The sequence below is a fragment of the Micrasema longulum genome, unplaced genomic scaffold, assembly GCF_059751315.1.
Source record: "Micrasema longulum isolate JH-2025_06_02 unplaced genomic scaffold, ASM5975131v1 h1tg001711l, whole genome shotgun sequence".
In the NCBI taxonomy this organism is placed as follows: Eukaryota; Metazoa; Arthropoda; class Insecta; order Trichoptera; family Brachycentridae; genus Micrasema; species Micrasema longulum.
The window spans coordinates 1-14,306 of record NW_028278889.1 but is presented as its reverse complement, the minus strand read 5'-3'; the positions used below and the strand labels follow the sequence as shown (position 1 = coordinate 14,306).

The following is a 14,306-nucleotide window of genomic DNA, read 5'->3' as shown; positions in this document are numbered from 1 at the left end:
TTCCCAGTGAGGAATACATTGTAAATTCAATTATGTATTAGCTGGTAAATAACCTACTAAGGCTTGACATTTCAAGTCTCAAGTGGAATTAATTGTAACATGTAAATATTGATAATTCCCTAGGGAGTAAAATTCAATCCCTGTCTACTGCATTTGGACAAAGCCAGACTATTGTTAAATCAAAGTAGTTCCTTTGTTGTCCTGATTTCCACGTCATTTTTCTGAATCCTGGGTGTTGAAGTGTATTCAAATAAAATACATCTGCTGATTAAAACAATTTTATTGCGATTGAAATAAAAATATTAAACAATTACGTTATTACATATTGTATTATCTTTGGCTAATCTTCGAAGATATATTTCTCCGCGTTTTAAAAACTTGTCGTTTGTTTTTAGCCCAATGGGCCTGTATTACGATCACATTTATTTATTTGAAAAATGACAACAAAATGACTTCGACGCAAACAAATAACATTGGAAATTCCGAGACACCGCTTAGTTGAAAGATTGAAAGCCATCGAGGTAAGATAGTTTTAAAATAACATATAATGATCAGTTTAATTAAATAACATGTCTGTTTGAACAAATTGAGAACGGTCAATCTCTTTACTTTATTTTTGAAAATAATGTTTTCATTACTTGCAAAGTGTGCAAAACCACACTGCATAATTGAGATCAAATAATAATTCATTCAATTACTTTTGATATTCAAGCTTATTTGACTTTACATTTGAGAAATTGGACGTCAAATAGCTTACATATTTCAAAAATCAAAAATACAATAAAAAATCGTAAGGCGTTGATGGAAGGCAGAATTTTCTATAAGAAGTATAAAAATATAAATTAGAATGCAAGAATTAGGATGAAGAATCATCAAGGTAATGTACGTAAATCAATTTTAACAAAAAACATCACAATTCTTAATATTGGAGTAAATTAAAATTGATATCGATTGTGTGTCGATTCATCGTTATATAAGTATAGACAAATTATCTATGTAGACAAAAGAACGTTCTGTTACTGTAAATTAGCATTTATATTTTAAAAATATGAACTGTTGATTAGTTAGGTGAGAAATAGTGCGACAGCTAATGAAGTTAGCATAAAACTTTAAATGTCACGCTATTTTTGCACCATAATATCGCCAGGCCAATGCTAAGTCACGAATCTGCTTTTTAAAAGGTTTTAAGAGTGTACTCTAGTTAGTTTTAAACGAAATCATGGAATTAGACCAGATAAAGGATTATTAGGCTAGTTAATTACAATTTTAACACGATTATAATACCAATTTTAAACTTAATATCAATATCGATAGTGTAAAAGCTCTCAATAATATCTCAGAATGATGTTATTGTAGATACTGGTAGCGTAGCTCTCAATATTATCTCAAAATGATGGTTTTGTAAATACTGATAGTGTAAAAGCTCTCAATAACACCTCAAAATGATGTTTTTGTAAATACTGATACTGTAAAAGCTCTCAATAATACCTCAAAATGATGTTTTTGTGTATATTGATAGTGTAACTGTCAATATTATCTCAAAATGTTTTGCAGACATGGATAGTGTGATATCTGCAAAACCTTACCCCCAATGATTTCTCAAGATGGTGTTTTTGCTGATTCGTGATTTAAGCGTTGGCTTACGATGTTTTGTGAAATTATTATCATTGTTCTCTGTCTCGGCGGCCATTTTGGCAATCTTTCTGTGACTGTAATATTGTCTCGCATGTCTTGAAGGGCGGGTTGGATATTTTCCTCGGCGGAGTATTGAAGAAGTGTCGGATCAGTGGTGATGATGGTCGTCAGCGGGTTGCTTCACCCAGAATCCCCAGGGAGCGAAGTGATCGTGATCTTCTGTCGGGCCTCTGTATACTTTGATCTGAACCCGACCCAGATGTTCTATCAAATTAAATAAATGTTGTTAATATTTAAAGCATTAATTTTGCGTTCAAACATTGTATTACATGTTAGTATTGTTCGATGGCCGAAATCCCCTGAATCTGTCAAACCAAATCATCGAAAGGGTCGAGAGTTTCAAATACCTGGGAGTATATGTTACGGAAAATGGAAGCTTTCAAAAAGAACTAGGAGTGCGGCTAGGAGTAGCAGGCATCACATTCAAAAGTATAAAGGCTATTTTTATTAAAAGTATCAGATATTTACTCAGTGAAAACCAAATGCCGCCTATATAACTCCTGAATAACACCTATTCTCCTCTATGGATGCGAATCGCGGCACCTCACTAGGGCCCAAAACAGCAAAATATTGAGTTTAACATATTAAAACAGAGATGAAGAACATTTAAGAGAAGGTGATATAGAAGTCTAGGCATCTACAGGACTTATGGCCTATCATTGGCTGGTTTAAGTGGCCACTTTACACACTGTGTAACATTCACCATTCTGCCCATACTTCCCCAGGGAGTTGAATCCAGTCCTTGTCTACAAAAATTTGGACAAACTCAAAATATTGTTGATAAATCCACCTGGTCCATGAAGAAGTATAGAAATTGAAAAAATAACATTTTTAGGCGTTGCCTAGTATGTAGGTGAAATAATTCAATTAGATGAATTTCACCCGCATAAATAAAGGTTTCAGCTCTTTAACTTCACAAACATCAACAAATGAAAGAATTGAAGGAATATAGATGTTCAAAAATGCCTCCTGAGAGCCTTTACTACGCTTGCCTACTTTACCATCAGGTTCTCGACGTCTTGGACGTCCAATGCTGACTGTTCGTCGGCAGTTCATGTCAAAACTACGGGACGCGAACCTGACTTGGGAGGACGCACAGGAGCTGGTAACCGGCAAAGATGCCCGGAGGTGGTTTCAACGCTTCAAAAATAACAATTTTTACGTCAAGGACCGCCATAACGGTGAAGATTTTCGAAGATGCAGAATTGGAGTCATTACTTGATGAAGACTCGTGTCAAAGTCAAGAAGAATTGGAACGATCATTGGGACTGACTAACGAGCAATTTCAAAACTCCTCAAAATCATGGGAATGATTCAGAACACAGGAAATTGGGTGCCGTACGTTTTGAAACCGAGAGATGTTGAACGGCATTTGTTTGCTTGTGAATAGTTCCTTGAAAGGCAAAGACGGAAGGGAAGGAAATTCTGCATCGCATTGTGAATGGGGAAGAAAAATAGGTCCATTACGATAACTCCAAGCGCAGAACATCATGGGGATTTCCCGGCCATGCTTCCACGTTGACGGCCAAACCAAATATTCACAGCTCTAAGGTCATGCTTTGCATTTGGTGGAATCAGCTCGCCGTAGTATATTATGAGCTGTTAAAACCGAGGAAAACAATCACAGGTGATTTTTGTCGAACGCAATCAATGCGTTTGAGCCTAGCATTGAAAGACAAATGGCCGCAATACAACGAGAGACACAATAAAGTGATTTTGCAGCATGACAATAGACTCCATGTTGTGAAAGACATACTTGGAAACGTTAAATGGGAAGTCCTATCCCATTTGCTGTATTTTCCAGACGTTGCTCCCTCTGACTATCACTTGTTTCGATCAATGGCACACGGCCTGGTGAAGAATGAATGGTCTTATGAAGAAGTCGAAAATTGGATCGATTCATGGATCTTTTCAAAAGATGACCAGTTTTTTCAACGCGGACCCCAACTATATTTAGTGCACCGTTCACTTTGTCGCCCGCATCCATTAACATAAGGGAAATAATTATACGTAGATGTATTAGTTCCGGGTCTCACCATGGTCTGATGCAGCGGAGTTGAGATCGTCATAATCCTGAGGAGCAGGAAGGGAGGACACGAGCATCACGCACATCACCACCAACAGGACCAAGTATTTCATCTGAACGATTGTGGAAAAAGAAACAAAATATTAATAATTTGATTATTTTTTACATGAACAGCACTGATTGCCTGCCTTTTCATACAGCATTGACGGCGCATGCGCATACGGCAATGCATTGATACGCCTACAGGAGCGTATCTTGGTCATTTTCGTTACACGAAAGTAAGATGATCAGTCCTTCAGTGCCACACAGGGACTATGAAATATTCTAGTGCAAAAAAGAACTTAAAAAAAAAAAAGTAAATAGTGACAACATTGTTAAGATATAAAAAAATTGAAAACTATACTGCCCTCATAGGCAAAGAGGCAGCTTTTTAAAAAAATGACAAAATGAGTTAAATATGAGGTAATGTTCTGTGTACAGAAAATTTCATTCCGTTTGATATTATAAAGCAACAAGCAGTACAAAATTTAACTTCAAATTTTTTTATATTTTTTTTATGTATTTTTTTTATTTGTTTATTTTTCCATACACATATTATTTAGAAAGAGATAAAATTACAAAAATACATCTTAAAATTAAGCTATAACATGAATTGGAAAAAAGGCTTACAAAGACTTCAGCGTCTAAGCGTGGGCTATTCCTTTATTAATTATTAAACAGTTAATAGCATATATATATGGTATGACATGAAAATGAAAAAAATTAAAGAAAAAGAAAAGAAAAGAAAAACTAAATTAACATATAATGATAGTACGAAAACATGATTATTTGCTGAATGCATTTATTTTTAATTTTAATTATTTTTTTTAAGAATGTGTCTATCTGTTCCTTCCATGCTGATCCAAGACCTCAAACCTACTTTAAAATGTACCAGTGATTTGATGTTTTGTAGTTCCTTGGTTAGGAAATTGAAGGATCTTAGACCAACATGTAAGGAGTGCCTCTGCGCGAACTTAGTTCTGCATCCTGGAACTGACAGTACACTATCGGATATATTACTAATACGATTTAAATTATTACTAAACAATTCTCTATTCAAGTAAACATATTTTATGCACTGAAATATATATAATTGTGTAAACGATGAGATGTTTTTAAAGTTTTTAAAGCAATAACTGTAGCATCAATAATGTATCCAGCCTACAAAGAATGGCCTGTAGCATTGCCACTGGAGCAATGTGCTCTACTCCAACTACAGCAATGGAAGCGATGTTATGCCTAAATCCTCTACACATACATGTGCAGATCTGAGGGGATTACCATGCTACGTGGAGTTGGGCAATGCCAACTGTAAATCTAAAACTATGAGGAATTTGCAGAAATACCTTATCAATAATCCGATTTCAGCTATGCCATCGGATGTAATGACTATGGAATTCAACTTCCAAAAGCATTTTACGGTGCTTATATCCGATAGGGAACAAAAGCTGCCCGATAGCCCCCTACTCTGAGGGAAGGACACTTTGTCTGGTACACCGATCCAAGAAAGATGGACAAACAGGTGCTAGGATACACGGAGTTAGACCCACAAAAAGGTGATCCATTAGCCTAGGGCAGTGGTCGGTAAACTCATTAGTCAAAACAGCCAAAGATCAGGGGTACAAGAATTAAGATTTCTCCGCCGAGTCAAATTCATTTTCGTATAAAAAGGTTTCCTCAAAGCCAACTGTAATGGTCATCGGTTCGAATTCGTCACGGCAGTGACATCTGTTGAGAAAAGATGAAGTCAACCGAAAAGGACAACGTATTTGATTAGTTAATCAAATACGTAGTTTTAATGGGCGTCGATAGATGGCTCGCCTGGTCTTCCGTCACTTCACACGGGCGGAAATACATTAAAAATTATCATTGCAAATTTCGCCATATTGGGCACGCCACTGGGTTTTTGTAATCTCCTTTTAAATCTTCGAAATAATCGCGAAGGTGTTAAAATTCCGAGTCAACGGTTAATCCATCTCCTAGGAAGTGACCAGGAAGACGAATTGGATGCAGACCAGGACTTCGGGATTGCCAAGGTCAGTTGTATTCAGTTTTCTTTGACGGATTACCTGTCGGTTGGGTTCGAACTATTGGCTATTATTATATAAATTAACTTTTGATTGTTACATAAGAATCGAAACTGCAAAACAAGAAACATGTATAGCTAACATTATACACCAACCTTATTAGTTTTTATTTATTAATTTAACTTTTTGTACATAATGTTATTTGTACATTGGTGGGCTTATTGCCAATATGTCAATTTATGTCAATTTCTTCCAACCAATTAATAAAATAATAGTTTAATTTTTATAATTCAAGTCACAGAACATATTCAATAGAAAATAAAGATTAAAAAGCTTAAGATATATAAAAATAAAAATAAACTTATTTGTTTATAAATTACCTTAAATCAAAACTATTACTCAATGGGAAAAAGGAAAAAAGAGGAAAGGAGAAGAGATTAAGGAAGAGAAAGGAGATGTTTCTTCAGACGTGATTTAACTGATGATACTGTAGTAACATCTTTGATGGTGGATGGGAGATGATTCCACAGTCGTGCCGCATGGACACTATATGAGTAAGAGAAGAAAGAGTAAATTTTTCACGCAGGTATATAGGAGCGTTAGGACTTTGAAGTTCATTGCACAGAAGTGAGAGGGAGTGATAGTCTCTCCGCTGTCCAATTTTGAGCCATTGCAGTTGCCTACGATAATCAGAAATGTGGTCTTATTTCCTTACACCGAGTATTATGTGGTAGAAGATTTGCGTATTCTTTCTCTATTTCAACTAAAAATTCTTTGAATTGGCGATAATTGACCAATTGTGTTGACAATCTTGATTACCAATTCCAAAATATAGAATTTCTTCTGGAGATGCCTTGGGGAATGATGCAACGATAAACAAGTATGAATGTATGATAGAAACAGAACCTTTTCTCTTTTCGGTCACATTTTTTTGTTACATCTGTTGAAATTGAAACAATTTTATCGAGTGTAAAATAAAGTTTCTCCGTCCATTTAATGACAGCGTTTGCAATATCCTCGCCACGTGTTTGACCTTTCTGTGGCAATAATCCTCAAAGTTTTTCAGTAGGATCCACCGACAAAATAAGCGAAGAGTGAAACTTGGGTTGTATGAGCCGCAGTCAATTGGCTATTTAAAGATGATAAACTGAACATTAAAATAGCGGAAACAAAATCTTATTTTTTGTTTTTGAAAAGAAATACAGGCATTTTAAATCACAAACTTTTGAGATATTTTCCTTTATTTCTACGTAAAATGATGCCTTCGGATTTCCAAAAGTATTAACTTAAAAAAAAATAGTTATTGAAATATTTTAACGGAAACATTTTTTTTTTTTTAAGATGATAATTCTAGTTGTAATATTTCATTTCCAACAATATCTTATTTAGGTGTTTATTACCTTCATACCGGCCCTTACCGGTACCAGTAAATAAATGGATTATTATCTTCAAATCATTAGAACAAATTTTAGTTCAATACTTAGTCTTTATGGAGATCCCAGATACTTAAGTTTAGTCTAAATTTGAAATAGCGTAATCTGCCGGTCGAAAAGTAATTATATTTTAGTTAAATAATTTTTTTAAGTATATTTTGTAATGGAAATATCTTTAAAAATAAATGGTCGACTTTCTATAATTAATGTTTTATATTTTTTATTATTGCGCGATTTTTAAAAAACATTCGTTTTAAAATGGCAAAATCGTATGATTTCCTCATTTTGCGTGCGTTTTACCCGAATACAGCTTTAATGACCAAGATTGACACCCGAAGCGTAAGACTGATCATTTAACATTCATGTGACAAGTGATCAGGATGTGCTACTCTTGGTATACCAACGCAGTGCCCCAAGCACCAAAAGGCGGAATAATGGTATAATGATTGAAATATTTGAACTCATTTTTTTGTGTCTAGCGCCTGTCATTAGGCAAAACGCATAGCTTTTATATACAGAATGGCCAGAGAAGTGACGTCCAAAAGTAAAATTTAATGTAAATGCCTCATATTGAGAGTATCCGAATCACCCGGTAGTTTTCAAGTTATGATTTTTTAAAGACTTTTTGCAAATCTTCGACCGGATCGGTTTTTATTTTTTTTTTAAATTTCTTAAAGGTTTTTTTTTGAAGTTGAAGATTATTAAAATTAAAAGAATATTAAAATATTTGAAATAACTGAACTATCTTTAAAAAATACATTGCTTATGTACATAAGACATGTTACATTATTTCTCTATCCGCACCAGATGGCGCATAGGGCACTCACTGCATTGGTGCTCGGTTTACATAGAAGGTACCTGGATTATATATATATTTTTTATATTTTATTATTACGTTTTTTTGCATTTTACAATAGATAAGATATAAATACAAAATACACTATAATTTAAACACAAAAAATCCCACAAACGCATGGCCTGAGTGAGGGTATACATTTTTTAGAAAATTTCAATAAAGGCTACTGGAAGAATACGATAGATATAAAAATTAAAAATAAGTGCTAAGTTTGTTATAACTCTGAGGGCCTTACTTATAAACCTGGTATAAAACTACGCCAAGGCATAGTGATAGAATAAGGATGGTGTAGTAAAAATTCTTACTTACAAACCTCGCATAAAGTTATACCCGGTATAGAGAAGGGCTGCGACCATAAAAACTTATTCTACATTTATACCTTTGTCCATTGTATTATGACACTGGAATAAGCCTGCAATCTGTCACCTGTCACATTTTTCAGTAGTAAAACGAATTGCATTTTCCTCGAATTGAAACAATTTAGAAAACACGCTGTCTTTTTAGAGATTTTAAAGTGAAATATCGTTTATTAGTGTAAAAATGACCACCAGATTGACATGACATTCAGATAAGTTTTATTTAACATTTGCTTAACAGATTAATTTTATTACGTATTTAAATTTATAAAATGAAAACACATGAGTCTAAACATTTATCAATGGCATATTATGTCAATTTGTGATTGGTGTAATATCTATGAATCGTCTTTTTAAAATTATTTACATTGAATATTCTCTTTCAAAAGTCCACGACGCTCAGAAAATTGTCCATTAATGGAATTATTGATGTAATCTCTCCATAATCTATTTACTATGCACTGAGTATCACAAATCCGTCTAACTTCTTGACTCTAGATTCTGCCTCTTTTGGGTTTCCCTGCGATTGCCTTTAGTACTTTTATCTCTGACGTTCTGAGCAGTTATTTGATTTAGTTTTTCTATTTAGTTTTTTTACTAAGTATTTCGTATTTTTTATTTTCTCTCTATCTATCCTCGCCTCTGTTGTATACACCATGATTTAGTCTGACACACGTTTTGTATATCCGAATCATGTTTCCAATAATCATGTGTTCATTGTACTATACGACATTTCTTAGGCATCCAGATGTTTATTAACTGAAATGGATATGTTCTCATCATCACTATGGCTGCATCATGTGCATGGCATGTGATGTTAATGACCTTATCTCCCTTAGTAGATTCACTATTCTTTTTTTATTCTTAGAAGCGTTTTTTTTTGTATATATTTATTCTGCTTGTGTAAGAAAAGGTTTTAGGCGCATGTATTGTGCTATTTTTAGTTATAAAAGTGCTAAACTTGCTTTGTTTCTTTGTTGTTCTCGATATGTGTTATTTTCTAAATGTTAATATTATTTATGTCCCGAATTGAGTTGTTGTAACTCCCGGGAATGTAATTCAACGTATAATACTTGTAAAATACTTTGTGTTATATGATTTATAATCAAATAAAATATAAAAAAAATAGTTTTTTTACAGTTTTTCTCTTAGGAGATATTAAAAGTTGTTAACACCACAATAATAAAATAAAACATTAATAAACAACGATCATTTTCGTTTTTGATTGACTTGGATTTCATAAGTTATGCTAGACACTCAGTTCCATAGAGGGAAAATAAAAAAATATTTTCAAATATGTTTCAATTTATTGAATTAATTTGATTGATTTATTAATTAATTTATTAAAAAATAAAATAAATATTCGCGTTATTATTTACCCAAATATTTAATTTTGAGGGCCATTTTCAACGAGCTGTAAATCATCATCATTATTCCCTATCCACACCTAATGTTGCATATGACACTGCATCAGTACACCAATCGCAGCGTAGTTTGACCATTTTTGTTACATGAGGGTAAGATGATCAGTCTTACGCTTCAGGTACCAGTCCTGGGACTATGAAATATTCTGGTGTGATAATACCCTTTTAAATAAATATTCATACCAACCACGTCAGGATTCAAACCCGAGATCTCTTGCATGGTAGGCAAACGCCCTACTATTACACCACGAGGCCGACTATAAATTTATTTATTTTATTTATTTATAAATTTGTTGCAATTTAAAAAAAAAAAAACATACTTAATAACAGGCAATCTATATAAAACCAATTAATGTAAAATGAAAACGGAGTGTTCTCTGTTTATGATAGTCTCCATCTAACATGGCACAGCCTGTTCTAAGATGGAGATTTTCTATCTTTAGAGCGTAAGTAGTCCTATACCAATAAAATAATAACATTAAAAAAACAAACTAAAACTATTTAATTATAAATGCCTAGCTAATCAAATGTGAGAAAAAAAGTCGTTATTATACAAATATAAAGTATATATATGTGCCAAGAATACATGTTACTTAAACATAAATAATATAGTATAATACATAATAAAACAAATATTAAGCAATGAAATACATAAAAATATAAATAATATGTGTACCTAATTGTAATTGTAATGTGTATTTATATAACGTAATACATTTTTTGATTTACATATATTTTTCAAAAAAATCTCTCGCTACACTATTTATTTGTGCAGTTATTTTTATTTTAAAATTTGTTTTACATTTTGAGTCTTTTATATTTGGCAATAAATCATTAAATATTTTGGGAGCAATTACATTGTACTGCTTTTTACCAAATAAATAACTCACTATTAGAAAATGGGAATCAAGTTGGGGTAGCGTGGGATTCTAACCACGGACCTTTGATCCGTGAGTCCGAGACACTAGCCACAGGACCACAACCCGATTCGACTATTCATTATATTAAAAAAACATCGTTTTTCAACACTACAAAGGTGTAACTCTTATAAACTACTGATTTTCTCATAAAAGATAAATGTTTTCATATGGAAATAAATGAACTCAACAATCTCTCAGCTCCATAACTAATAGAAAACGTTGTGTTAATTTGTATAACACCTTTAATCCTAAAATTAGTCACCATTGTTTACATAAATATATTCATATGAGCTACACTTAAGGTGATGTAAATAATTATTTGTTTCAAGTCTTCAAAAATCAAAACTTTGGTCAGCCATTACTGAAAACAAATAATTTCTAGTTACCTCTGTATGGAACTGAGCCATCTTGAGCCGTTTTGTTTTGTTACTAATACTATTATGAATAATGTATTAGTATTTGTTACTGTACATGCGCACGCAGCTTGTTCATAAATATACGGAGACATGTAGAACGGTGGAGTAAGCCAAGTATAGTTATACTAGGTAGTAAATATGTTTATAAGTAAGCTTTTTCTAATACCGGGTATGTATATATAAAATTTTAACACCTAGTTATACCATAAATAGTTAACAATATACATACAAAAACTATTGCAATATGAATACGCAAATGATATAGATATATTTAATACAACACTTTTGAATTTTAAAAGGCAGTGTATCAATTTATTATCTCCAAATTTAAATACTTAAATAATACTATGTTGTTATATATTGTATACCTTTAATTAACTTATATCTGTATTCTTAATTATTATGTTTCTACATTCTTCTAATTTTAATATCCTTTTAATATAACTGATGGGAAAAAAATTAGCTTCTGTTCTCTCTACTGAAATATACGTATGTATGTACTATATGTAAGATTAGTTTTTATATATTTTTATTTTTATTTTCTTTTTCTTATTACTTCATTTTCAATTTTTCGCTACTTTTGTGTAAAATATATGTCTGTTCCACTGGCGGCTCCTGACCGAAAACATTGGCAGTGCATTTTTTTTTACATGTTGTCAGCTTGAATATAATTACGTTCAATAATATTATAATAATATGATAGGTCTGACGTGATAAACGAGCACCAGTATGACAGCCCGCGCATCGTAACTAGAAACGCTAAATTCGCCCAACATAATACGCACGTTATAGTTATCTAAATTTGTACTAATATCATGTCATTACGCATGTTCAACGTGACATTTCAAACGAACTTCAAATCTGCGCATGCGTCGGCAATGCCCGAAATATGTATATTATCTTCTCTCTCTAATGCACAATTCATCGGTATGAACTGTATATACTCTAAGGGTATGAAGCATTGTCTGTCTCGCTCAAATGACGATTTTAGGAGATATAATATAGTTCTTACAAATTCAGGGTAAAATATTGTGCAAAACAGAATATGCACTGAGACGATTGCGCATGCGTAGACAAGATGAGAAAATCGTCCGCCAGAGTCGATTTCGCTAGATCTTTTGGCGCTAGTATTGAATATTATGATGTTTACGTGTATAATATTGCAACGAATCCCTGTTTCTTTCTACCTACTTATAACATATTTTTAGTATCAATAAAATTACTCATTTATTTACACAAATTTTTACTTGGCAGTGCACTGCACTTATGCACATACTAAGGAACCGCCTCTGGTCTGTGCTTTAAATGTAAATATATGTAAAACATGTAAAAGCCTACAAGGCGTTTAAATAAATAAAAAATAAAGAAATAACCATACCCGATTTAACTATTTATCACCGATATAAAAAAAGCTTACTAATAAAAATATTTATAACCTGAAATAACAATTCACCGGTTATTTCATGCTTCATTTTTTTAAACAGTCAACACTGATATGTGCGCGTGCGCAGTAACTTTTATAAGAACAACAAACAAACGTCAAAGTCAAATCGAGACAACTGTCAGTGTAACGGAGAACATGGAGAAAACCGTTAGGAAAAGAAATTAAAATTGGGAAGAAGAGGAGAAGGTAAAAACGAGTTATTTAGTTTATTCGCGTTTCTTTTTTTATCACAGTTAATTAAAATACGCACAAACCGTTAACATTTCAGATATTATAAAAACAAATTATTAAAAATCACTCGAAGAAGGGCGCAGGACTTCGAAATTGTTTAACCCTTATACTGCTAAACAACGATATATCGTTGTTGTTAATCCCTATCATAAAGTTCTAACTAGACTGATGCTGACGTCATAATCCCCAAAAGGGTAAATGAATTCGGAAACTGCTTGTTGCACTTAACCGTCAGTGGTATAAAACATTTTCAAAACATGAAAATTACTTATTCGACGGGTTATTATTTAGTTTCGTACCTATTTCAGCCATACGAAAAATTTTATACAAAAAATATTTTCTTACGCGCAGTAAAAATTTAAGCATTAAATTGTACGGCAAAGTTTCTTGAAAATGAATAAAAAATCATTAAAAATATTTTAATGAAAACGAACAACTTTGAACGACGTCACTTGTTCATATGAATCAATCAATGATAAGAGGGTTGTGTAAGATTTCCGGTTTGCTAATCGTCAATGGACCAATCAACAGAACTAACCGAGAAGAAGCGGAAAAGAACTTGCGACGTCACACGCGGATTAATGTCAGAAATACAAAACTTTAAAAGATCGTAGCGCTGATAGTACGATACACAAATATTGAAAAAAAAAGCTTTGACTTTAAACAATTAATTTTTTTAAAAACCACTAAACATCCTCATTATAAATTTACTTATGATGTTTAAATTCGCAGTGCTTTTAAGAAAAGAGAAACGACTAAACACAGGAAACTTCTATCAAATCGGGACCTGAAACAGTGAACTTTTTTACATTCCAAAAACAGTGAAATAAAAAATAAATCAATGTTAATAGTTAGATTTTTAATCACCTATATGATATTTGGGGAAAATAATTATATTTGGTGTTTTCCCCGCTATTAAACTCGATTCAGTAATTACGAAAATATTGATGTACTTCCGTAATGAATAACTAATTGAATACTTTACCTTTAATATAATAACTCTTATCTGGTGAGGTCCCTATATCACCGGAAAACCCCATAATTAAGAATATAAACAAATAAGTAAAGAGCCATAAAACATACAAATAATTCACCATGAAACCTAATGATTGTCAATTAGGACGTTTGAATATTAAAAAAAATCATTTGTTAATTTATTATAATGGGTACCCACAGTAATGTGAAATTAAAATGTTTTAGCTGTTCATTAGGTAGTAATTATTACTCTACAAACAAAACGTAATTATTACTATACAAACTCTATTCTACAAACTATTCTACAAACAAAACGTAAATGAGGTATATCAGCTGGATATTGATCCAAAAATACTTCAGAAAAAGCTTCTTCGATTTCGTGCTCTTCGTAAGAGTCATATTATAAATTATTATCACTATCACTTAAAAATATATCGTTATTGTCTTATTCACTTTCGGAATAG

At 32.5% G+C, this 14,306-nt stretch overlaps 1 long non-coding RNA gene across 1 annotated transcript; it reads right to left on the bottom strand.

Moving 5' to 3' along the window:
- Positions 1–262: 262 nt before the first annotated feature.
- LOC148274260 (uncharacterized) lies at positions 263–4,105 on the bottom strand. Its single transcript, XR_015824341.1, has 2 exons — positions 3,732–4,105; positions 263–1,899 (listed from the first exon to the last, which is right to left on the bottom strand). It is a non-coding gene; the product is annotated as an uncharacterized LOC148274260 (long non-coding RNA).
- Positions 4,106–14,306: the final 10,201 nt, after the last annotated feature.